This window comes from Toxorhynchites rutilus, chromosome 3 (assembly GCF_029784135.1).
Source record: "Toxorhynchites rutilus septentrionalis strain SRP chromosome 3, ASM2978413v1, whole genome shotgun sequence".
NCBI classification, from domain to species: domain Eukaryota; kingdom Metazoa; phylum Arthropoda; class Insecta; order Diptera; family Culicidae; genus Toxorhynchites; species Toxorhynchites rutilus.
In genome coordinates, this window is record NC_073746.1 from 144,089,515 (window position 1) to 144,114,227 (window position 24,713).

At 36.8% G+C, this 24,713-nt stretch overlaps 1 protein-coding gene across 5 annotated transcripts in view; it reads left to right on the plus strand.

Annotated features, from left to right (window-relative positions):
- Positions 1 to 2,376: 2,376 nt before the first annotated feature.
- Positions 2,377 to 24,713, plus strand: part of LOC129776238 (ATP-binding cassette sub-family G member 1) — a 132,056-nt gene continuing 109,719 nt past the window's right edge. The window contains exon 1 of one of the 5 annotated variants that reach the window (XM_055781769.1): positions 2,377 to 2,876. The gene's annotated coding sequence lies outside the window, so the exon portion shown is untranslated. Of the gene's footprint in view, positions 2,877 to 3,561; positions 3,584 to 13,534; positions 13,849 to 20,261; positions 20,285 to 21,316; positions 21,342 to 24,713 lie in introns of those variants that run through there. The other 4 variants (XM_055781773.1, XM_055781770.1, XM_055781772.1 and 1 more) reach the window with 4 other exon arrangements.

Sequence of the window (24,713 nt, forward strand, 5' to 3'; positions counted from 1 at the left end):
CCCCCCATTGCCTTGAGAAAAGCATTCGATCCCTCGCCGTCCAGCTCGCCCAGCAACGATGTTGTTCAGTCGATTTCATCACGAAGAATAAAAAAGTTTGCGTCAGCGAGATCCACTGTTTATACTCTAGGCAAATATTCCCCTTCGTTCTTCGTCTTTTCCTTTGTTCACGGAGACTTTACATCTTACGATTTCCCCTTCGTTGCTCGTTATTGACAGTTTTGTTCGGGAAAGCACACAAATGGACAGAACAAATGTATGAGGAAATAGGAATGCTTCCAATTTTCATCAATTTAAACCATATACAGACTATGGGATTGTAATGTATAGAATATCAAACAAATCTTAGGGAATTTCCGATTCGTTTGGTATGTAAATCGCCAAAATCCGTTCGCGGCAAAAATAGTTATTAACGTTTACTTTATTTCATAAAAACGTGACCTGTTTTCTGATTTGGCACCCTCAATGAAAGACGTAGTTCTACGTCAAAAAAAAATTAATTTGAACATTAATGTTGGTTGCTTCGGGAAATTTCATATCAATAACCGACCGTACATTGCAAAACGTTTAGCACAAGTGTAAGTGTAAAATTGTATAGCGGTTATGTTAAAATGACTTGAAACATGAAACAATTTATTTCAATTTTCATAAATAAAAACCATTGTGTATTCCCACTCGAGAACCGATCGTCCGATTTAAGCTGTCTATTTTGTTGTGTTCATCTTCACCCAAGAAAAGTTCATGCGGCGAGAAGAATTGGAAAAAAGGAAGGAATATTCGAAAAAGTGATTTTCCCTTATGCTCGACATATCGTATTAGGTCCAATTGAAATTTGAATTGAGGCATATAGCATCGTGTTACCTTGGGTTTAAAGCGAAAAAAGAAATGCGTTGAATGAACACCCTCAGAAATAAAAATTATAAAAGAAAATTAAGTTTTCCATTTCAAATATGTTTTCTCTATAATAAAGTTTGTCAATAAAAAAAAAAGGTTTTTGGCACTGAAAAACCGATTTTTGTCAATTTTTTTTAGATAACTGTAAATCTCGACGTGTTATGCAAGACAAGACATTTGTCACCAATTTTTTTTTCGAAAACCTCGATTTCGTTTACTCCCCCCTAGGGTGATTTTTCGATTTTCAAAAAACTCAAACTTTAAACGCCTCGCGCCACTCTCCCTTAAGTCCGATTTAGCTGATATTTTGCATAGGGTGTTTTTTCGAGGTGGTGAACATTTTTATGGGGTAACTTTTTGGAATTCGGGATGACCATTTCCATTGGCACCCTAATGTACATGTTTCACGGACTGAAGTTCCCGCAATCCACTGAGAGGTAAGATACTGTGAGTCTCATTTTGATAAAAATAGTTGGGTACAGACTCGATAGCCTATAAATTAATTCGAGACACCTATTCTACAATGTCTGTATTTTTTAAGTCTTGTTTTGCATGCATAACCCCAGACCAGTAGCCCGTACTGGAGTTGAGAATGGATGCATGCAAAATAGAAGTTGAGTAGAGCTTTGTGAGGCAGGAAGTGTGACACTCTCTTGAAGATACCACAAAGAGATGCGAGTCGAAATTTACATGGAGTTTTTTCTCGACGAAATTTACATGGAAGCTCCAAGACTATGTTGAGTCTAGAATGAGACCCAGGTATTTGAAGCTATGCACCAGGTACATTTAAAATCTGGGGATCGGGATCTATGATCCTAGGTGAATGGAAGAACATGTATTTGGTCTTCGTTAGGTTGAGCGACAATAGATTGGCCTGAAAATAATCCCCAAGGAGAGCCAGATCATGCTCAATATGTGACACTATAGTTCCCGAGTCCGGAGTCCGGGTAAAACAGTGCTGTATAATCAGCAAACAGTTTTACAGTCCCTTTTAAAGGTAGATTGCCTATATCGTTACCATATAACAACAATAACAGAGGTCCAATATTGCTGCCTTGAGGTACCCCAATATCTATGGAACACAATGTGCTTTTGGCATTATTTACTGCTACATATTGCTGCCCATCAGTTGAATAACTGCGCACTATATCATTGGCTATATCATAATTTTTTCCATAATTGTGATAATTACACATGCATGCAACAGACAGTCTTACGGCATCCCACGTCAACTATGCGGTCGTGTCTCGGACACAACCCTCCTGTGATTTTTTATCTCAAAAACACTATGACGCATCTACTACGTTACAACAAAGTTTACTGAAACACATCCTTTTTTATTGATGGAAACACCGCAATACTTTTCTTTGCACATGCGGAAAAAGAAACCACTGTGTTTAGCATATTACCGCGAACAAACGACAACAAGCGCGGGTTCGGGTTTTACAACCCTACGCTACCAGCCGCGCGCGCGTTTTCACAGCGCGCCCTTCCCTTCCGGGCGCGAGAGTTAGTTTACTTGTGCGTATCCTTCCGAGAGGCGGTTCTCACGTTGGGTTCTCCAAGCCGCATTCGTATGGGCCGTGATATTCTCGTAGCTAGTAGTAGATCGTTTGCCTTTTGCCCGCCGAACTTGGGCACTGATCGTCAGTGAGATAGGGCTGATGCTGAGGGGGTGTTCCGCGCCTGCAAGGAAGATTCTTGGCGCTCGTACTCTGAGCTCAGTTCTAATGCGTACGTGAACCCGTCCGGACGTGCCGTTGGATCGGTAGATCATTACCGTGTAACCCAAGTTCTCTGTAAACAAAGACTTGTGATCGTGCGTGTTTCAATTACAACGAACGAGTGTGCAGGAAAGCGCGTTTGGTGGCGTACCTTGTAAATTGAATCAATTCCTGTTCAGTGTCGCGATCGCGTCTGCTCGCCAGTTGTGTCAATTTTAATTCAATTTAGTCACTTGAGGTGATCCGAAGAATTTTATGGTGAGTTGAGGATTCCGCGGCGGTGTTCTATTTTTGGATGGGAATTTCGCACACTGCACAAATTCAATTAAGATATAGGTTAGGGAAGAGTGCACTTTCTCGTCTAGCGCAGATCCGTATTTTCTCTAGTTGTTGAAAGATGATGGTGAATCGTATCTTCATGAAACGTTACGTTGGCAATGAACAAGGGGTCTTTATTTTGGCATGTGCCTCAACGAAGATCACGTTCTTCCGCATTGCTAGCAATGCATCGCCTCTCGTAGGTCGGAATTTGTTCGAGATATTGCACCCAGACGGGTCACACAGTTTTGATAAGAAGAGTGTCTGTAAATCGAGGTAACCTACATAGATATTGGCCCGCAGCAACGCGGAACAGATGACGAACTTCCCATAGGTCAGGCGGCGGCGAGTTGGTCGGGCGTGAGTTGGATTTTGCACTATCGCGGTTTTTTTTTATTGATTTCTGCTACTCAACCGAATGGCATTCGTTCTGCTGCCCCATAATGCTCCTTAGTCTCAAAATAGGTGACAGTGAATTGCAAATGTGCAACTGGGTCGATTCGAATGCTTGTTTTTTTCGCGGCTATTTTGCATTCATGCACTCGTGTGGCTTGACCGTTGCTCTATACTGGGGCTTTCGCTGTTGTTCACTTGTGTTGGATGCCACCTTTTCTGAGTAGCCGGTCAGAATCGAGTGGGGTTGTGTGGTATGTATTGATGGTATGGTACGGATTCTTGTTGCTCGGTCGTGATTTATTGATTGGATCGGACGTTCCGTTCTTACTGGGAAACAATTATCATTCTCATAAATCCAGTTCGATTGACATATATACGTCATGTTAATCTGTTCATCATCTATATTCATCAGCTTAAAGTGTAACTAATAAATAGTTTTTTCGACAAAATTTTAAAATATTAGATTGAGCATAATGCATCTACTTTTTTTAGTAGATGGCTGTGGTGTTCGATATTTCGCGTTGTATGGATGTGATTGAGTGACGATATGTGACATTAGAAAGAAGTTTGTGATTCCATGAGTCAATTTTGTTTGAGAGCGTCTTATAGTCTGGATATCACACCAGGTGATTACCACCTGTTTCTGTCTAGAGTCAATAAATTTGCTGAGGAGAATTTGATTGTGAATAACAACTGTGGACAGTTTTCTTTGACAATAGGGGCCAAAGTTTATGTAAGCGATCGGATTATTCAAGTTTTTCAAAATAAACCTTCTTCAATGGTACACCGTTGAAAAGAAATACCTTATTTTTCAAGTTTACATAAAAAAATAGGTATTTCTTTTCCAAGCTGTACCATTGGAGAAGAAACAGAAATAAATTAAATTTTGCCGAGTTCAAGATGTTCATTTGATACACCATAATTGTTCTGTAAATAGAGGAAATATTCAAATGTATTTGATGCGATTTAACATGTGTGTTACTCTATTATGTACATGAGTGGCGATGATAGTTGTCATTGTTTTCATGGATGCTATTATGGTATATTAGATTGAAAATAAATATGTATGAATGAGTGCTATGGCCAGCTGCTTTCTTTTGTAGGCATAGACAATCTTGATAAAGTACACTGGCGGGAAATTAACACACAAATGGTATGTCTACAGTGGAAGTAACGAACGTTATATTTTTCTGTACCGTCGCAGACCTAATTGCAATTTTTGAGTGGAAATATTTGATTATTGGATTCTGTCTTTGCTCGATCAAAGACTTCCTCGAATGATGGCTTTTTTACTCCTTTTAGGTTGAACGGAGCGCTCCAGAATTAGGGAGAGTTAGCGCAAGTTTGTTCAGCAGATTACACACGGAAATAATCCTTTTGTCACTTTGCCGTCCGCACGCCACGTAAAAAAATATTCGCTTGGCGCCGGTATACAGTGGGGCCGTTCTGAAAAAAAGACGGTCATAAATCATTTCCCGTTTAACCTTGAATTTTAGAGGTTGGGTGTCTTCAGAGAAGTTGTTCAGAATCTTAATCCATTAATGTGCGTTTTCATTCAAACTCTTACTCTTCTTCTTCTTCTTCAATGGCACTAACGTTCCTAGAGGAACTTCGCCGTCTCAACGTAGTATTACTTGCGTCATTTTTATTTGTACTTAGTTGAGATTTCTATGCCAAGTAACACGCCTCGAATGCATTCTGAGTGGCAAGCTCTAGAATACGCGTGATCACAGTGCAAGTCGGAGGAAATTTCTTTGACGAAAAGTTCCCCCGACCAGAACTGGAATCGAACCCGAACACCCGGCATGTTAGTTGTGACGCTAACCACTCGGCCAAGGGAGCACAAACTCTTACTCTTATTTAGAATAAAACTAAGAAAAACTAACGTTTTGTACTTGCGAGATAGTTGAGTTTTGTCTTCAGAAAGATTGTAGACCTAATATCGGTGCACCGCATTCTCATTCACGGAGCAGATATTATAGGCACACAAATTCTGCTGATCGGTTGTCTGTTAAAGAAACATCAAGAGTGAAGACAAAAAAAATTCAAAGGCATGTTAATTTTTCAATGATATATCAGCCATTCCATGCCAAACAGATATAGTGGTTCTCAGATTTTCGTCAAAAGTGGTATTTTGTTCTTTATCGCAAATTATGAGACCAGTATATTTTTTTTTTTTTTGTTAGGGTGACCATTTCCATTTTAGCGTGGCCCAAAAAAACCATTTTTTCGCATTTTTGCCAAAAATGAACTACTAGCCCGATTCAGATGATCGACATATCAAATTAAAGCCAATCACCTGGTCTTTTTTGAAAAAGTACTATACCTGCGGAAAATTTGAATTCTGCTCTCGTTATTATTGATTGTATTCGTTTTCTATTGTTTTCATAGTCTCGGGACTATGTTTTTTATATTTTTAGTTTTTAGTAGCTATAGTTTTTTTTATATTTTTTCTGGAAAGCTGAGGATTTTTCACATAACACATCTTGAAACCAGGGAGGCGCTTTTTTTTCGTTTTTGAGTTATGATTTTTCAAAGTTACCCGATGGTCCAAAAAATCATTTTCCCCTTTTTTCCCAAAGATGACTTTCTTCAAAAATTTATTACTTTTGAACTACTGGACCGATTCAGATGATCGACATATCAAAATAAAGCCTAGCTAGCTTTTTTTTTGAAAAAATAACACATTTGCCAATTAAATGGATTATAATCACATACATCCAGTCTAGTCGCATAGAAATGTTGAACGAAAACTGAAAACATGTTAACTTTGAAAAATCATAACTTAAAAACGAAAAATAACATCTCTCTGGTATTCGGGTATATTATGTGAAAAAACCTAAACTTTCCGGAAAAAATATTAAAATCTTGATCCTGAAACGATGTAAGCTATAAAAAACAAATATAATCAAGAATTACTAAAAAAATCCATTTTTATTCAGAGTGTAATATTTTTTCAAACAAGACAATGGATTTTATTTGATATGTCGATCGTCTGAATCGGTCCAGTAGATCAAAAGTTATGATTTTTTTGTAGTGGAAAACATGGTAAGAATGATTTTTGGACCATCGACTTTGAAAAATAATAACTTACTAAAAAAATCCATTTTTATTCAGAGTGTAATATTTTTTCAAACAAGACAATGGATTTTATTTGATATGTCGATCGTCTGAATCGGTCCAGTAGATCAAAAGTTATGATTTTTTGTAGTGGAAAACATGGTAAGAATGATTTTTGGACCATCGACTTTGAAAAATAATAACTCAAAAACAAAAAAAAAAAACGCTTCCCTGGTTTTGAGATATGTTGCGTGAACAATTCTCAGTTTTCCAGAAAAAATATAAAAAACTATAACGTCTTTGGTCCCGAGACTATGAAAACAATAAAAAACGAATACAATCAATAATAACGAGAGCAGAATTCAAGTTTCCTGCAGGTTTAGTATTTTTTCAAAAAAGATAGGTGATTGACTTTAATTTGATATGTCGATCATCTGAATCGGTCTAGTAGTTCAAAAGTTATGAATTTTTGAAAAAAAAGTCATTTTTGGAAAAAAGAGGAAAAAGTTCGGACAACCTTAAAATGGAAATGGTCACACTAATGAAAAAAATAAAAAAATACGGGTCTAATGTTTTGCGATAAGCAACAAAACTACCAATTTTCACGAAAATCTGAGAACCACTATATCGGTTTAGCATGGAATTGCTGATATGTTAAAAGTTAATTTACTTAAATAATATTTTATTATTAAACTTGTTGTAAATTACAACTTGCAGAGAGGTCTACAAACAGAATGTTTTCGTAAGATTGCTTATGACATCCGATCCTCTGATAAGCAGCTCGTGAAAGCAAAGATCGAAGATAATCCAATTTCTTTCACTAACTGTAGTGAAACTTTTGCAAAATAACTCAGATTTATGCTCTGATAGTGAACTAGAAACAGAATTCGAATTGTGAATCTACATATCGTAGATAAACATCAATAGTAGATGAAGTATGGAATAAAAAGGGTAAAATATGGAGTAAAATAGTGCTGCAAAAGTTGACATAAAAATGATGTTCCCGAAAGTTCCTGCGTTCGAAAAGTAGTGTGTGTTATACTTCAAACTTTGGCGAAAAAAATGACATTGAGTATCGATGTACAAACGTGCACCTTTCTGAATAATTCAGTAAGAAAAAGTGCCATGTTTTTTTAAAACTATTCGTGTTTCGGCAAAGTTATGTATTTTTATATCACGTAGAACTTTGTGGAACAAATTGAGTCTGTAATTTAGATAGAATTTAAGTTAACAACTAGTTTTAAGGTACCTTTTGAAGAAACCTAGTTATATCACTGCAGTACTAATAGATAGAAATTATGTATCTTCGGAAAAGTTTCATGAAATTGTTAGCTCTACAATTATCCTGAAGACAAAACTCAACTATCTCGCAAGTACAAAAAGTTAGTCTGAGTTCATTCTAATTTAGTAAGCGTTTAAATGAAAACGTACAATTATCTGGATCAACATTCTGAACAACTTCTCTGAAGACGCTCAAGCTCTAAAATGTAAGGTTAAGCGAGAAAAGATTTTTGACCGTTTTTTGACATATGTCCTATGTATATGTCTTTGATTTTCTATATTGATATTTGAGTTTTTTGAAAATCGAAAAATCACCCAAGAGAGTGAAGGAAATCGAGGTTTTCGAATTTTTTTCGATGCCAAATGTCTTCAAATTGCATAAAACTTGATCTGGTGTCATCTCGAAAATTCTTTTTTGTCAAAAATCGACACTCTGGGACTTATTTTTTTTCGGACTACGAGACGAAACATATGATTTTGGGTGCCAATAAAAATAGTTATCTCGATTTTTCACTCAAAATTTGCTGCGAAATGTTGATTTGCACGATAATATGACTTATGCAAAACATTAGCTTATTCGAACTTTATTTATTAGTGTCGCAGACGTTATAATTTGAGTTTCTTGGAATACCGAAAAATCACCGCAAACTGGGGATTTAAAACATTTTTTTTTATGCCAGATGTCTTAAAATTGTAATGCTCGTCGAGATTTACTGTTATCACGAAAAAAATGTTTATCAAAAAAATTTGTTTTTTGGCGCTTGGTCCTTGGTCCTGTCTGAAAAGTTGATTTTTGACAAAAAAAAATATTTTGAGATAACTGTAAATCTCGACGTGTCATGCAATTTTAAGACATTTGGCACCGAAAAAAATGTTTCATGCAATTTTAAGACATTTGGCGTCAACAATTTTTTTTTCGAAAACCCCCATTTCCTTTACGAAAACCCCCATTTCCTTTACTTTACTTTTTTTTACACTGTGGTCACGCGTATTCTAGAGCTTGCCACTCAGAGTGCATTCAAGGCGTGTTATTTGACATTGAAATCTCAACTAAGTACTAATAAAAATGACGCAAGTAATACGTTGAGACGGCGAAGTTCGAGGTGGTGAACATTTTGGATAGAGTAACTTTTTTTAAAATTTTAGGGTCAATTTTTTCCCATACATTCATTGGCACCCTAATACTCACGCATATCAGATTATGATAGGTTGAGTATCGCAATCTTATTATTATGATTCCCATATATGTCTTCCTTGGAAGTCCGCTTCACTTCCTCGAATGCACTTGCCTTTTTATCCCTATACATAACTAGAACTTAGCACCCAATGAGATCAGTTCACTACAGCAGCTACACGAATTTCCCAAGAGAGCACTCATCACCTGACTATAAAATTATTACAAACAATATTTCGGACAACGTGGCAACGAAGGAGAAAATGTAATTTTTAACTATAATATATTTCTGTAGTCAGAGATTTATTTGATTTTGCTTATATTTATGTAGATCTTAACACGTTGACTGCCACGTCAGTGACTGACACCGAGTCTTCGCTCAGGCTGCGTCAGTTACCGGTGACTGACAGTATAGCATATGATAATCAAGTTAATTAATATAAGCATATAAGCTTATAAGCATTCCCTTTCGAACCAAAATACCTTCCACCGCGATAAGAAACGATGGTCCTAATACGTTTCAAAATTTCCATAGAGTCGCTATAAAACCGTGGCACTCAACGTGTTAATTATTTAGACTTGTGTTTAAAAACGATAAATGATAACTCCATAATTGAAGTAATGGGTAGTAATGGCTTTAATGGTATTTTTCTGTACATTTTCGAACATAATGTGGTTCCGGATTCTACCACGTTATCTCATCTAACCCGTTTAAACGATACAAGTTCATACAGAAAACGGTTTTTTTTCAGGACTTGCATTTTATGTATCAAAAGAGAAAAAATAACAGTTTTTTAACAATGAAAAACTCAATTCAAACGCAATTACTACACACAATCAAAGTCCTATGTCAAGATCCCGTCCGTACCCCTAGGCTCAGATCCATTAATTTTTTTCTAGAACGGCCTCACTGTGCGGTAGCGTTAATTCGGATTTGGCTTGTCATCTTCCGTCCTCGAAATTATCGGGAAATTATGAATTGTTAAGTTTTACTAATCGCATCACAAGTTCTCATAAGTTCACAATCCTGTTTCCCTACTTTCATGGAATTTCGAAGATATACATACGCACATAAATTCAAAAGATACTAGACCAATTTTCAAGCGGGAAAATTTTTATTATGTATAGAAAAAAAGGAAAAGTTGAATCATTATGTGCGAGGCACGACCACATAGCTGCTCCCGTGGCCGAGTGGTTAGCGTCCCACATTATCATGCCGGGGGTTCGGGTTCGATTCCCGTTCTGGCCGGGAGATTTTTCATCAAAGAAACTTCTTCTGACTTGCACTGTGATCGCGCGTAACCTAGAGCTTGCCACTCCAGAATACATTCAAGGCGTTATATCCGGCATAGAAAACTCAACTAGGTACTACTAATAAAAATGACGCTAGTAATACTTACTTTGAGAAGGCATCCAACGAACCATAATGTGTCGTGCTACCTACCATTCACAAATATTAAAGTTTCCGGAATCGCTCTCAGTCATCAGTTTTAATTTTTAATTTTTTTTTTGGTATGTTGGCACATCTGTCATTGACATTCTATATCAAATTTGTAGTGTGATAGTTTTACATTTCTACAAGTTACGCTGTATTGAGTACATTTGATATTGTGCCTCGATTTTGAACAATTTGCAAAATTTGCAAAATCAATCATTATTCGTGAACATTTGGCTAAAAACGAAACGAATCCCATTCAGAAACCACCGAATTCACCTGATTTGGCTCCCTGCGACTTTTTCCTATTCGAACGACTCAAGGAACCACGTTTCAGCACCAGAGATGAGATAATAGGAAAATCGAAGATGGCGTTGATGGCCATACCGCAAATCGAATACGCTAAAGGCTTCGAGGATTGGATCAAGCGCTGGCATAAGTGCGTTGCAGTCGATAGGGAGTGGTTTGAAGGGGACAATATCGATATTGATGTATAATCTTGCATTCTTCATTTCCTGAATAAATTCCGGGAACTTTTTGATCAAGGTGGTATACCCGAAAATGAGTTGATGATGCAGATACTTGAACAAGTGAGAGTGCTCACTTTTGTTGCATCAAGTGAATTATGGAAGTCTGTGCAGAATGATAAATGATACATAAAGAATTACAAACGTCATCATTTGGTTATCGGTGGCTAGTAGCATGAGTGTAAATTGTGTCGCAAGTGGGATACTGCTGTCGGTGGTTCTATTGCATGACACGCGAAAGTTAATTTTGTTTGCAACATGCAAACGCGAGTAAAATTGATTTTGCTGGTGATTTCTAGCTGCTATATAGAAATTACTATCAAAGGCACTAATGAAGTTATTCATTATTTTAGTTCGCGTTTATTTAACTTAAGCATATTTGCGGCGCTTGAGAGATATAATTGATTCCGTTCTGAACAGCCTTGTGGAAGACTGTAACTAAATAGGTAGAATAGGAAAACTCAGTGTTCCCGTGGACGAGTGGTTAGCGTCACATCTAATATGCAGGGTGTTCGGGTTCGATTCCTGTTCTGGTCAGGGGAATTCTTCGTCAAAGATATTTCCTGCGACTTGCACTGTGGTCACGCGTATTCTAGAGCTTGCCACTCAGAGTGCATTCAAGGCGTGTTATTTGACATTGAAATCTCAACTAAGTACTAATAAAAATGACGCAATTAATACTACGTTGAAGAAGAAGAAGAAGAGTAGGAAAACGCAAGGATTTTTTTTTGGTTTTTCCTTTTTGGGTATGAGCCACTGCATCCATTTTTTTGAACTATTGTGGTATGTCTCGTTTTTCTACTGCGCATCATGCGCATCATGAAGGAGTAGACTCATTTTATAGCAAGATAGGTGCCAATCAGGAATAATCTGTCTGATGAAATTTATAATCTTGATTGGCGACACGGCGTCACCTCCGGTCTTCCAATTCACGCTCTTCAATACACAATCAGAAATTTCACAGAATGGTTCTGGAACAGTGAAGGGAGAGCTTGAGCCACATCTTGCAAGTTCCTCTGCTTGTTCATTTTCCTCTATACCGCAGTGGCCAGCAATCCAGTACAGTTCTATCGAAATTATATGACTTAGTTGCCGTAAAAGGCAAATGCATTCCCAGAAAATTTTTGATGAGCACTTGAATACTTCATGGGCTTTAAGTGCAGGTTGACTGTCTGTGAAGATGCAGATGTTAGCATGCCTGTATTTTCCTTTAAGGCAGATGTTTATACGTTCTACTTTTACAGCTATTTCTGCCTGAAAACTGTTTGCTAGTTCCCCATAGTTACAGAGATTTTCATTCTGGAATCTTACACGTCAGCATCTGTTCTGATTCACTGTATGGAATGTCATAATCGGGGCCCGAAATCTTCGAAGGTGAAAAATGAGGACCGATTCTACTCCCAGTAGCTTCGCTTCGACTAGAATTGCTTCGGCAGTCGTCGCCAACAAAAAATGACTTGACTAGAAAATGAATTGACTAGCGCTGACTAGCGAGGATGACTGGTGAACTAGTCCAGTCAGTGGTTATTTTTACTGACTCGACTAATGAATACAAATCTGCCTCTTCATTCAACTGACTTCAATCCACATTTCCATTTCCCCCTGATACTAATTTTGTACCCACATACGCAGGTCCATATAAAGAGGAACAAAAACTTGATTCCTGATGCAAAAAAGTAGTTACCCCATCAATGGACGGTTTTTTTTCTACCCATCGTGAACTCAAACCAACGAACTTAGACATTTATCAAGTATGCTATAAAGGTTCTCGCATTAGTATTAGTTAGTATTAGGCGTGCAAAATAGCGCACACACACTGCACGCTATTTTATACGTGTGATTGGTTTCGTGTACGCTACAGAAAAATCTAGCTCACCTGTAGCGTTTGTCAAACCACGGTGAACTCAAACATCTATGCGTGCAAACGTGCATGGGACAGAGAGAGGAACGAATTCGTTTTGGGGTAAGTCACTTCATGAGGACAATTTGACTGGGAAGAATGGAGTGACATAGTCGAGTCGGTAGAGGGAGATAGCGACTAGATTCCAAATCCAACCATTGAAAGAGTAGTATAGTGAATAAATCCATCCAACGTTTTGAAGTATCCAACGTGTTTGATTTCCAAAGTGTTTTAGTTTTCCTGTGCCATATCCGATGGTCTTCCTGAAGAAAGAAGTGCCACATTATACCGAGTCTGAGCTATCAACATCCAGGTCTCCTTCAATCGCTTAATATCTGTTTTCATCTCATTTGTTTATTTATTTAGGCTCATCAGCATTTTAGCTGGAACAGAGCCGGGTTTGAATCATGTACATGGTACATGTTTTATGGTTTCTATAAGTTGTACATAAGGGTGGGTTTAGACTAGTGATATATTCATGTGAAGAAATATGATGAGATTTATAGAAATCGCATCAACCGTTTACACTAGCGTGAACTTCTATAATGAATATATTCATATTTTCGGTGAATTTATTCACCTGAAGTAGAACTGCATCCAACTTTAGTGATTTCTCACCAGTGAGAAATTCACAAGCGTTTACATATGCAGAATTTATTCAAGTTATATATACCTCGAATAAGTGTATCATATTTATTCTCACCCGTTTACACCTATTTTCACGTGAATAAATCCATCTATAGCTATAGATCTCCCTAGTGTAAACCCGCCATAACACAGGAGTCTCGCGCGTGCAGTGATCGATAGCAGACGTGTTATTTGTTCGTTCCTTATTTAGATTCATTTTCTAGTGTTCTAGTGGCGTCATGGAAAAGAACACTGTTTCCAAAACAGTCCGAAAGTTGTTTCCGAAGAAGCTTAGCAACCATTGATTTGAAGAGTGATGTTTTTATGTTGAAATGGGAGAAATTAACAAACCAAAGCATACCAATTCATGGTGCTCTGTTGAAGACGGTGCTCAGTTTCTTATATTTAACGTGCCGCAGTGCTAGGCTGCATATGTGTGTGCTTGTGATTGTAGCGCAGTTTGAAGCGAAGGGTCCCTCCTGCATTGGTGAGAACCCCAGAACATCATTTATGTAAGCGACACGATGATGAGTTGAACAAGCTAAGTTAATTTTTCCTACTCTCTTTCTCTCAATCCCTCATATTTTCTGTTACCCTCAACTGTTGTTTTACTGTTTTATGGTGTAAAGGAGTATTTGGTTTGTTTGTATTTGTTTGTAGCCCGCCTTGTCGCGTGTAGTTAAACTATTTTTGCATACAGAGTGAGGGGTGGACAAAAGTACAGCAGAAAAAAGAAATGAAGCGGTAAAAAAGGAGTGTTGGGAAAGTGCCTCTGTGCGACAGCGAGCGAGAGAGATTATCGTAGTGAGAGTGTTGTATCTATGAACGTGAGGTTTTTTTTCTCAATCCCATGGGCGAATGGATGTAAGTGGGAATGCAATAGAGCGAAAGAAACATGGTCATCGTCCTCGCTCACCATGGATAGCTTTTTCCTTTTATTTTTCTTATACGTCTGTGTTTGTGTTCGTTGATGCTAGATTAATCTCTTCGCTCGTATATTTGCACCCTTTTCACTACACAGCGCTGCACTCTGAGAGTGGCGGTCTCGCGAAGCCAAGCCAACCTAATGCAGTTAGGGTTGCTCATTTTTTATCAGCCAAATATTTACGGTCGTTGCTTCTGCATTTGTCTTTCCGCAACCATAGAAGTTGAAATGTGAAATTGCACTGTAATTCTTTCTGAGGTATCTTTAAACTTGGATTAATATCTGAAGGTGGTGCAAATTTGTCGGGCTCGGGTCCTTACTTTACTGTATTGTGTTATTGTTGTCTTATTTTAAATCGCGTATATATCTGTGTCTGTAGATCACATTATCATTTCTGTAACCTTGTTGTGCATATACAAGTTCCTGTTTTTGTATTCCAGTTTTCAAATTCCAAACATCCTTAACAGGGTATCCTCTGGAGACTGTGTAAAATTGTAATTATTGTATTTTTTGTATTATTATTTGTAGAATATAAAATGTTAACTTTTAAGAGTTCTGTGTTTGGTTTTAGTCTGACCTTCTTAGGTTTAAAAATAACTTCGGTCGTTGTGATTGAATAATATTTTCAAAGATAATACAATAGGTTTGTTCTCCATGATTGAATAAAAATGTATAGATCAAGAGTTTTTAAAGGTGTTTTTCTATGACCTTCTCAGGTCAGGAAAAATATCTATTTACTACACACGATGAATAATGAAATGCATGATAAGAATGTATATTCTCTTCAAATCACATTCGCCGAATAGTTGAGAGTTCACATTTTTAGAATCACATCACTTGCCGCAGTGAATCCTGATTTTTTTTATTCCATTCTATTCCTATTCCTATCCCTTCCATCATACTAACATTCCTTCCCTTCTCCTGGTGACTGTAAGGACGTGGCTGGCGTCGTTATTGACCATTTAAAGCTCGAATCACCGAAAATTGCACAATGAGAATGATTTGCTAGTCCCAAGCGTCATTCTGTGTGTTCTTTGGGCAATTTGGTTTGTTCAGGTCAATCACGGAGAGCAACTACGAATTGTACAGTCTACCCAAGCTCAAGCTCAAGCTCGGTAGAGGGAGATAGCGACTAAATGCCCGACTGACTGTTCAGTCGTTTTGGCGGAGAAACTGCGTGATGAGCCAAAAGTCATTTACCGACTGACTATGGATATAGTCAGTCGGTTAGTCAGCCGACTATCCTCAGTTGACTATGACTATGCCGCGCCCTGGTCATAATTATTCCTAGGTTGACAGGTGTTGGTCCAAGGGTAACAGTTGAAGGATAGCATCCAATGCATTTTAGGGTGTGCTACGCATTGCAACACATGCCAATCGTTGGGGTTATTCAGCTTTTTAGTAGCTATAGTCTCCTCAGTGTTTGGTCACCATACAAATAAGGCATAGGCTATCCTAGGTCACACAATTGCAGCTTAAGGTGCCGCCATACGGACGCTATTTCTAGTATATATGTGATAGAAAACTAAGGTACAGCTTATAGGAACACCAAAACCGAAAATAGTTATGACTTGCAAGTAATAGTTTTTAGCTATAACATAGAGAAAACAATTTTATCATGTGTACACGCTAGTCTTTGTTTTTATGTCATAGCTGCTAGCTATCGACTATTCCGTCATGACGGTCTGACGGAATGAAAGTTCACGCTTTGGCTGTTTTGTCTTAATTTTGCGCGTTTTTGTAATGGACCGGGAACAAAAGTTCCGGTTGGTTAAATTGTGGAAACAGCATCCCGTTCTTTGGGATCCTACAAAACCAACCAAAAACATATATATATATATATATATATATATATATATATATATATATATATATATATATATATATATATATATATATATATATATATATATATATATATATATATATATATATATATATATATATAGGGCCCCATTCCAGAAAACGAGACGAGCAATTCGTCTCGTCTCGTCTCGGCTTCAGTCACTGTCGAGACGAGCAAAATATCCCATTCCAGTACACGAGTTTCATTGAAATGTTTTATTTGGTAGACTGGAGAGACTTTAGTCAGTTTTTCTCGGGATGATCAGTGATGTCAGATGAGAAGACATGTTTTTGTTTTGAGAAAAACAACAAACAGTTTTAAAATTGATCTATCGATACTCTTTTCTCAGTGCCAAAATATTTAAAAAAAATAACAAAAAGGAATAAGTTTCATAAATCTTTTGGTTTCATTGATAATTTTCCTCGAGCATATGGTTTCATTACTCAGATGTTTTGTTATTATGGATTTATTAGGGGCAGTGTTTGTTCACCTAATCAACGATTTATCAATAAAAGTTTTAAATCTATATATATATATATATATATATATATATATATATATATATATATATATATATATATATATATATATATATATATATATATATATATATATATATATATGTATTTCCAATAAAGTAGTTGTTTTGAGTTACTCATTCTCGTTCAATATGTGAAGACCCTTTTCGTGCAGTGTTAATATATTCAAAACAGTCATCTAGCATCCCTGGATATGAGTACCATGTTTACATTTGGTTGTGTTGTTTGGAAGAGGCCCATTTGAAAATCTGTAGAATCTTGCAATTACTGAATTGAATTTGATGGTTGCGGTTGAAAACATACATTGCTTATGCAATACTAGTTTAGCCGTAAAACAATTTTTGAAGATAAAGGCGGAGCAGAAGAATACCGATGCTTTCAATCAACAAGGTGAACAAAAACATCAAACAAACTAGATGATTCGACTGATTCATCGACGAGCGCGGCCAAACGGTCGTCGAGCCAGACGAGCTACTCGTCTGTTTTTAGTCGAGCTCGGCTTCTGGAATATAAAAACAAACGAGACGAGCACTCGTCTGCTCGTCTCGTTTTCTGGAATAGGGCCCATAATAATAAAACGAAAAGTAATGAAAAATTATAAAAAATTCTTATGTATTCTTTGACCAACATTTTTTTGGTCTTATAGTTTATGAGTTAGAATTTGATGTAAAAATTTAAGAAAACAAAAACTTAGGCCTTTTTCAAAATGTCGTATAGTTTTGTTTTGAAGATTTCTAGTATGTAAAGCTGCTTAAAGGGCTAATGTTTTTTCACCCACTAAGTTTCTCTGCAATCTGGAATTGTGCTGCCCACACTTTGGCATGATATTTGTCCCCATCAAAATACCAAAAAAATGGACGATTATCTCGCAATTAACTCGTTGTAAATAGCTAATATGACAGTTCAACCGTAGAATAAGCAGTGTAATTCGCATGCAATTTGCCAACCAATTATACCTTAAGAAATGTTGTGTCGAAAGGAGTTTTCGATAGTTCATCACCCGCTTGAAAAATTACAGCCAAAACTATGAGGTCACCTCCCGGGGAGATTGCTGATTGCTCATTGCTGTACAAATTTTTAAACCTGTTTTTGTGGGATCTTTAAACCTGGTTATGTGGGAGAGTATGATAACTCATTATAATGAGAATGCCCAAAAAAGCACTCAATTCGTGTTTGTCAACAGGCTGCCATTTTTTATATTTTGCTGCTCCGTATACAAGTTTGTCTGAGTAACAAACAAATCGGAGACTTCATCACTAAAAAACTGTTTCAAATGCGCTACTGGACGTGCTCTCCTATCCAATAAAAACCGAGGTGTTATTGTCACTTTATCAAATTCATCGGGATCTGGGCTAGATGTCCAGAAATCCTTCCCCATGACTCATCTTCACATTCAGATTCATCAGTCAATTCTTGTTCTAAGGGTGATTATGATTGTACTATCAAAGGCCCTTCTGGCTACGAGTTATCTAATTGTGAACGTAGTGCTATTTTAGATGTACCTGACTCTGAGCTATTATTAGGAGTAGAATTCAAATGAGCAGGAGAATTTTGTAAAAGGTTACTTGAATTATCATCTGATTTAAGTAACCGTTGTATTGTATTCACGTTGCACTATTCTGCCTCATCAGACTCAAATTCGTCTTCTGAGCCATCATCGGGAATGCCGAAAATGTGCTCCAATGTCTTTTCAATATCTTTTTCATTCATATAGCGCGGCATTCTTCATGAAAATCTGAAAAAAGAAGGAACTAAACGCCACGCGCAGCGGGAATATTTTTCCCACCAAGTAAAAAGTTCTCTCATATCTAAATACGATAGTAACTTCTAAGGTATAGCAAACAACTTGAAGAATAAACATGAATACATAATAAAAAAAAAAGATTCTTATCTCTTTTCAAATAAAAAATATAAAGATTCACGGAGTAACAAATTTTCTTTCAAATTTGGCGCAATTTTTGGACAGATAGTGGCGCCAAGAAAAAATATGTCACACAAACGTCATTTTTTCTTAATAATAATAATAAGGCATACCTCCCTAGTTGTTAGTGCAACAAATTAGGACTCCTTAACTCACATAGAAAGATAAGCAACATTTTTGTTGGTGGTAAATATATCGCCTCTGCCTTAAAAAGGGTTAAAGAGTCCTTCCAGAGTAGCTCCTTAATCAGCCGTTTGTAATACAAAACATTCGATAAAAGTTCAGAGAAATTTTGTCGACAATCAGAAACTTCGTATGCTTCCAATAGTTGTTGCGTCATTCGCAAATAGCTCCGGGCAGGAACCACATTCATGTCCATCGGACCATCCGTCTGCAGTTTAAGGTACAGTAGAACCCATATTATGCGCGGAATAGTCTGACAAGGCCAACGCGCATAACGAACATTGCAGATAACGCGATTTCGGGAAGCTCTATAGAATTACTATGGACCTCTCTTTCGCGAATAATCGGTTCAATGAAAAAATGAAACCGTTCAAAACATTCATTAGAACAACTTGAAAAATAAGATGATCATCTCTAGGCATGGTTAGTGAACAGCCGTTCGAAGTTTACCGCTAATTTTGTCAATCGCAGTCGGTTCAATTTGGCGGGAGGTTGTCATTGAGAACCGCGTCGAACATCGAAATTGATTCGGAAAATATTCGATTGCACTGAGAAACCAGTTCAAGTGACATCAGGAGATTCCCAGGTATTATCGGTATTCCCACTTTACCCATTCTGCGTAATCCCTGACATTTTTTTTAGAATCCACACAGGTGAGAACATGGTATACTGCCAGGAAAAACCCAGCTAGTGTTAAAATACGAAAATGTCTAAAGCAGTTTTGTAAAATTAAGGAATGATCAATAATCAATAAACAAACCTTTAGTTGCATTATCTTCCAGAGAGTAAACATTCATTGACGTCAACAGAATCCAGAAAGGCAATGGTGGGTTTTTAAGTCGATTAATATTTATTTACGTCCTGATGAGCTTTCAACCATCGATATATTCGTTAATCTTATATTTCTTGATCCATTCCCAAATTTGACGATTCAATGGCCAGCAATGAGACCTCGATTAAAAAAGACATGCCGAAATATCGTTTTGGAACCGCTAATTGAGGTCTGATCATTGTCACACGAGGGGAAGACTTTGGAATGTGAGAATGATAACAAGTATATGCAATAATTCAATTTCCCTCTCGTTGCAATCGATTTCCGATTTCAGGGAATGAATATAAAAAATAAACAGATATTTCAAACGTAGGCGGTAGGCGTTACCAAAAAGAGTAACCTTGAACTTTCAGTAGTTCAAATTTTCCGTAAACCAAGCAATGATTGCGTTCGGATAATTGCTATTTTCGGATTGCTTAACTGTATAATTAGTATGTCAACCATGCATGCAGTAGGAAGGAAACATGAAGGGGAAATAATTAGATGCCTGATGTCTGATTATACCATATATGATGATAGAATCGTTTTTGGAGAATCCTACTTCTATTCCTCGTTGCAAGTCGCACTGACATATATCGAATTGTGCTGTGAACATCGATGCTTGTGTGTCATTTGTGTTTCGTTTAAAAATACATTGTGTGTTTTGAATTGCGTGTAAGCGGATAACTACATGACCGTCAATGAAAATTATTTATCGATCAGGTAAAGTGAAAGTTCATCTTCATGCTTTTAAGTTTTTAACAGTTAAAGTGGCAGTTAACAGTGATAGTTTCAAACTAAGGAAATAAAAAACAAATATGAATTTATTTTCGGATGTGTTACACAATGTGACAACTTTCTAGTAGAATTTCTGACAATTTTTTTGTATCAATAAATATCTTTGGGAGCTGGACCTGACACTGATATTGTGTCAACGCTCTTGAGACGGGCAGAATGAAAAGCGCAGCAAGAACATTTCGGGGCTCAACGTGTTAATCATTGGCTGACTGTACACTGAGGTGATCGTAATACTAGATTGTTAAATTGCAATTTTTCGGATAGAAATTCAACTGGTAATTATTAGCTGGAAGAGATATTATTATTAATTAGGTAAAATTACTGATTCTATGTAGGTTTTGAATTTTGAAATGTCTGAAAAATCTTTTTCAAGTCTTTCTTCAGTTTTTTCTTCTTACGTGGTTAAAAAAATTTGTACACTGGTTGTATTTTCAGGAATAATACTTATTTTGTGACCATATATCGGCGAGATCAATCGCATTTTCACTTGATGCATTGGCAGTTCTTGTATCACCTATGATTGCTCATCCCAACAAATTCATAAATTTTATTTGTTAATTTTATTAATTTAATTTAGTCAGAAATGAGCTTCGTCATTGAGCTTACAAAAAATGTCTGAAATTTTTCAACACTTTTTTTTGTATAGTATGTTGATAGTAATTGTTCATAAAAACAATTCAATTATTTGTGAAAATTGCTCAATTGAAGGTCTTTCCATGATGAAGTGACCATACGAACTGAACTTTTTTATACTTTTTTCAGACAGAAATCAAAGTTCGAAAAAACGAATCACAACGGAAAAATCACCCTGTACAACGGGAGATCACTAACACCATCCAGTGAAAAATAATGGATTTCATACATCATCCCGTGTATTGGAAAATTCAATTTAAAAACATCGGGGACGTGCAGTGCTATCAGCATCATCATGCTAATGGTTCAACCGAATTAATTCTGATGACGTCAAGCGGTTACAAGACAAGTTTGTGGAATACATTTTAAATAGATATGATATCGATCGTTTTCCTGAGCGTTTTGTATGGCAAGATCTTTTAGACTTGCTTTCTTTGTTTTCTTGTTTTCAACAATTCCGCATTAAATCAACATCGAATTGGACCGCGGGAGAGAACGAAGGGAATTTGCGGAAACGATTACTGGCGGAATATACGACCGGCTTTTACAGACGACTCGTGGGTCCAGTCAACCTTCAAAGGTCGAATTTACATAAGAAACGGATCGTTGGCTGAAAAAAAAATCAGCTTATCGCAACATTTATCACCAGTGGTATTATCACCTTCTTTGGCCACTAGACCCTCGAAGTACCGGTTTCGCAGAGATTGTTTTGCTTTATATTACAGGTTCTTAGCTATCGATGATCAAACAACCGTTTGGCAGCTGGACGTGCTAATATATGTAAAATATTTACAATTCTAATTTATTGCAGGGCGTAAGATCAAGTTTTAGGGGGAAAAAGCTGTCAAAAAATGAATGCCGTAAAGTTGGACATTCTTCAGTTACGAAGTCAATGTAATTTGCAAATACCAGCTGTGCATGTTGAAATTATCCGTTTTTTTTTATGAAGGAAACTTATCATTTTCAGAAGAATGTCAAAATATTTGTATTTGAAGTAATCCCCGATTGATTCTATGCATAGTCTTTCGGTCGAAACGATTTCGATTTGCAGTTCATCAGGTAAAGCCATGTTTTTTCTGCGCTTAGGGGTCTTGAGATAGCGTTATAAACGGCAAACGATTCGCTTTCATCTTGAAATGAAAACAAACAAAAGTAGCGAAGGCCACAAATGCTCTTTACTGGTAACGAAATTCGACATTTTCAATACGCTGGACAACCAAGTTACTTCGTTTCTTCGCAGAATGATACTAAGATATTTTTGAAGTTTAATGCCGAATGAAAAAATGACCTATATAGTGACTCAAACTCGTAATCATACTCCACCCTGCAGATTTCTTTTGACGTAGAACTACGTCTTTCAGGAAGGGTGCCAAATCAGAAAACAGTCACGTTTTTATGAAATAAAGTTAACGTTAATAACTATTTTCACTGTGAACGAATTCTCATGATTTGCATACCAATCGAATCGGAAATTCTCTAAAATTTGTTTCTAAACTAATCTCTAAATGATTAAAATTCATGAAAACTGGAAGAACTTCCTTTCTCCCATACATTTGTTCTGCCGATTTGTGTGCTAACCCTACCCGTGTTTCTAATGCTTATAACTCGAACATTTCTTTACAGATCGGAAAGATGTTTGCATCAATTGATAGGAAATATTTCTACGCGTCTATCACAATTAATAAAACATTATTTTTCATGATATGAACAATTGAATAACTGTAAAATGTGAAGCGTTATCTAAAAGCCCTAACTGCCATGTTTTGATTGGCCCGATTTACGGTTTCCTCAACACATACTTCAAAACCGACGAACTGTGTTTCCCTAACACGGACTTTTGAATCAATGTGCCTGGGGGAATCCGCTTTGTCAAACCATTCTTTGTGTGGACACCGACTGGACAACATCGTTGCCGGAAGAGCTGGGCGGGGAGGGATCGAGTGCCTTTCTCAAGGCAGTGAGGTTGGAGGTGTAGTGCAGGTGTTAGAGTAAAGTTTTCCAAGGGCCTTTCTCAAGGCTAGAGACGAATGAACTGAAAAGTTTGAAGTCTCTTTAATACAAAACCATTCCATTTGTCAAACATGCAAGATGGGGTTTTTTTTCCCACTGAGCTATGTTTCCCTAACACGGACTTCAAAGTTAATGTACCTGGAGGAATCAGTTTTGCAAATACATACAAGTCGGGGGTATTTTTGGTCTTGAGTACTTTTGTACTCGCTTGTCCGGAATCGCAGACCGGAATATATTTCCCTAAAATTTACTTTTAAACTGAGAAGCCTGGGAAAATCGTCATTTCAGATACCAGAGGTGAATGAACTTTCGCGGTTCGAGAACTACGTAAACATGAGATGTGCAATAATTTCAGAGAATGTAAAATACAATGATCGTTTGACAATTCTTCCGTTCACATATTTTGGTAGTGCTAGGCATCATATCAAACGTAAAAGGAAGTTCATAAAATTTATTTGTAACTTAGCACATAATCTATTACAAAAATTTCGAAAATTCTAAAATAATGTTTGAAGTGGCAAACAAGTGGATTGCATAATATAATTGCGTAGTTCTACGTCGAAAATATGCGGTCGTGTCCTGGATACAACCCCTTACAATTTTTTTCCTTCTTTTTAAAACCGAAAACAACCTTTCGGAACATTCTATTTAGTAAAGTCATAGTGTCATATGAGAGTTAAAAGGTTTGTTATCTGTTCCCAGAATAAGGGTTTTTGTTTCTCTAAAAATGGCGAATGTATGTGCTAATGTATGAAAATTGACTCAAACTCATATTCGTACGCTGGTTGAAATCCCAATCCGATTTCGGACCGTTGATCAATTTGCAAATCTCATCATTAGTATGGTATCCCTTGTTCATTGCAACTATCTTTAGCTGTCTTTAGCCTAATATATGACTTTATTCGTTGTATTCGGAAGATATATTTATCATTTTCTTCATCAAGTGGTTTTTAAAAACGTTATTTTTTGAAATTTTATGGTTTCTGAATTTCCAACATAGATAACTTCTCTTATTTTTTCACTGGGATTGATGTCGGAAGATTGTGGTGGAATATCAATAACTTTTGAGCAATTGTAATGTAACCATGTGCGAGTTTTATATGTCTTGATCTCTGGGTCATTGTCTTGGCAAAGCTTGAATCCTAGATTCCATCTCATTTAGTTGAGACTTTTCTTCGTATTTTCCTTCAGGATGTTCGAGTTAACATTCTGATCTATTACACCATCGATAAAAACCAAATTGTGCAAAAACACGTTTGTAATGTGCCTAGGAAGGGCAACATGAATGCCCGAGCACAGAGGGACAAACCGTTTCTCAGTAAAAAAAAATCAGTAACTCCAAATTGATTTTTCCAAACAGCATGAAACACAGAAACACTTACTGGTAAGATGTTATTTCTGTAGATGTGTCCAAATTTGATATTTTCAGCTCCGATGGTTATCGTTTCGTATGGAGGAAGATGAATTAAACGTGAAAAAAAATCTGAAAGCAACGTTTAAACACGATGGTGGTGGAGGAGGCATTGTATGAGGATGCATGGATGGGCGATTTGGGCGATTGAAACACAAATTTCTGAATTACTCGAGAATTAATAAAGCAAACGAAACCAAATGTGGCATGTGGAGGATTTAGGGTGTAATAAATGTTTCTATAATGGTTGGACTCTCCCCCCCCATTCCTAAAGAGGGGCTACCATACGAATGAAACACA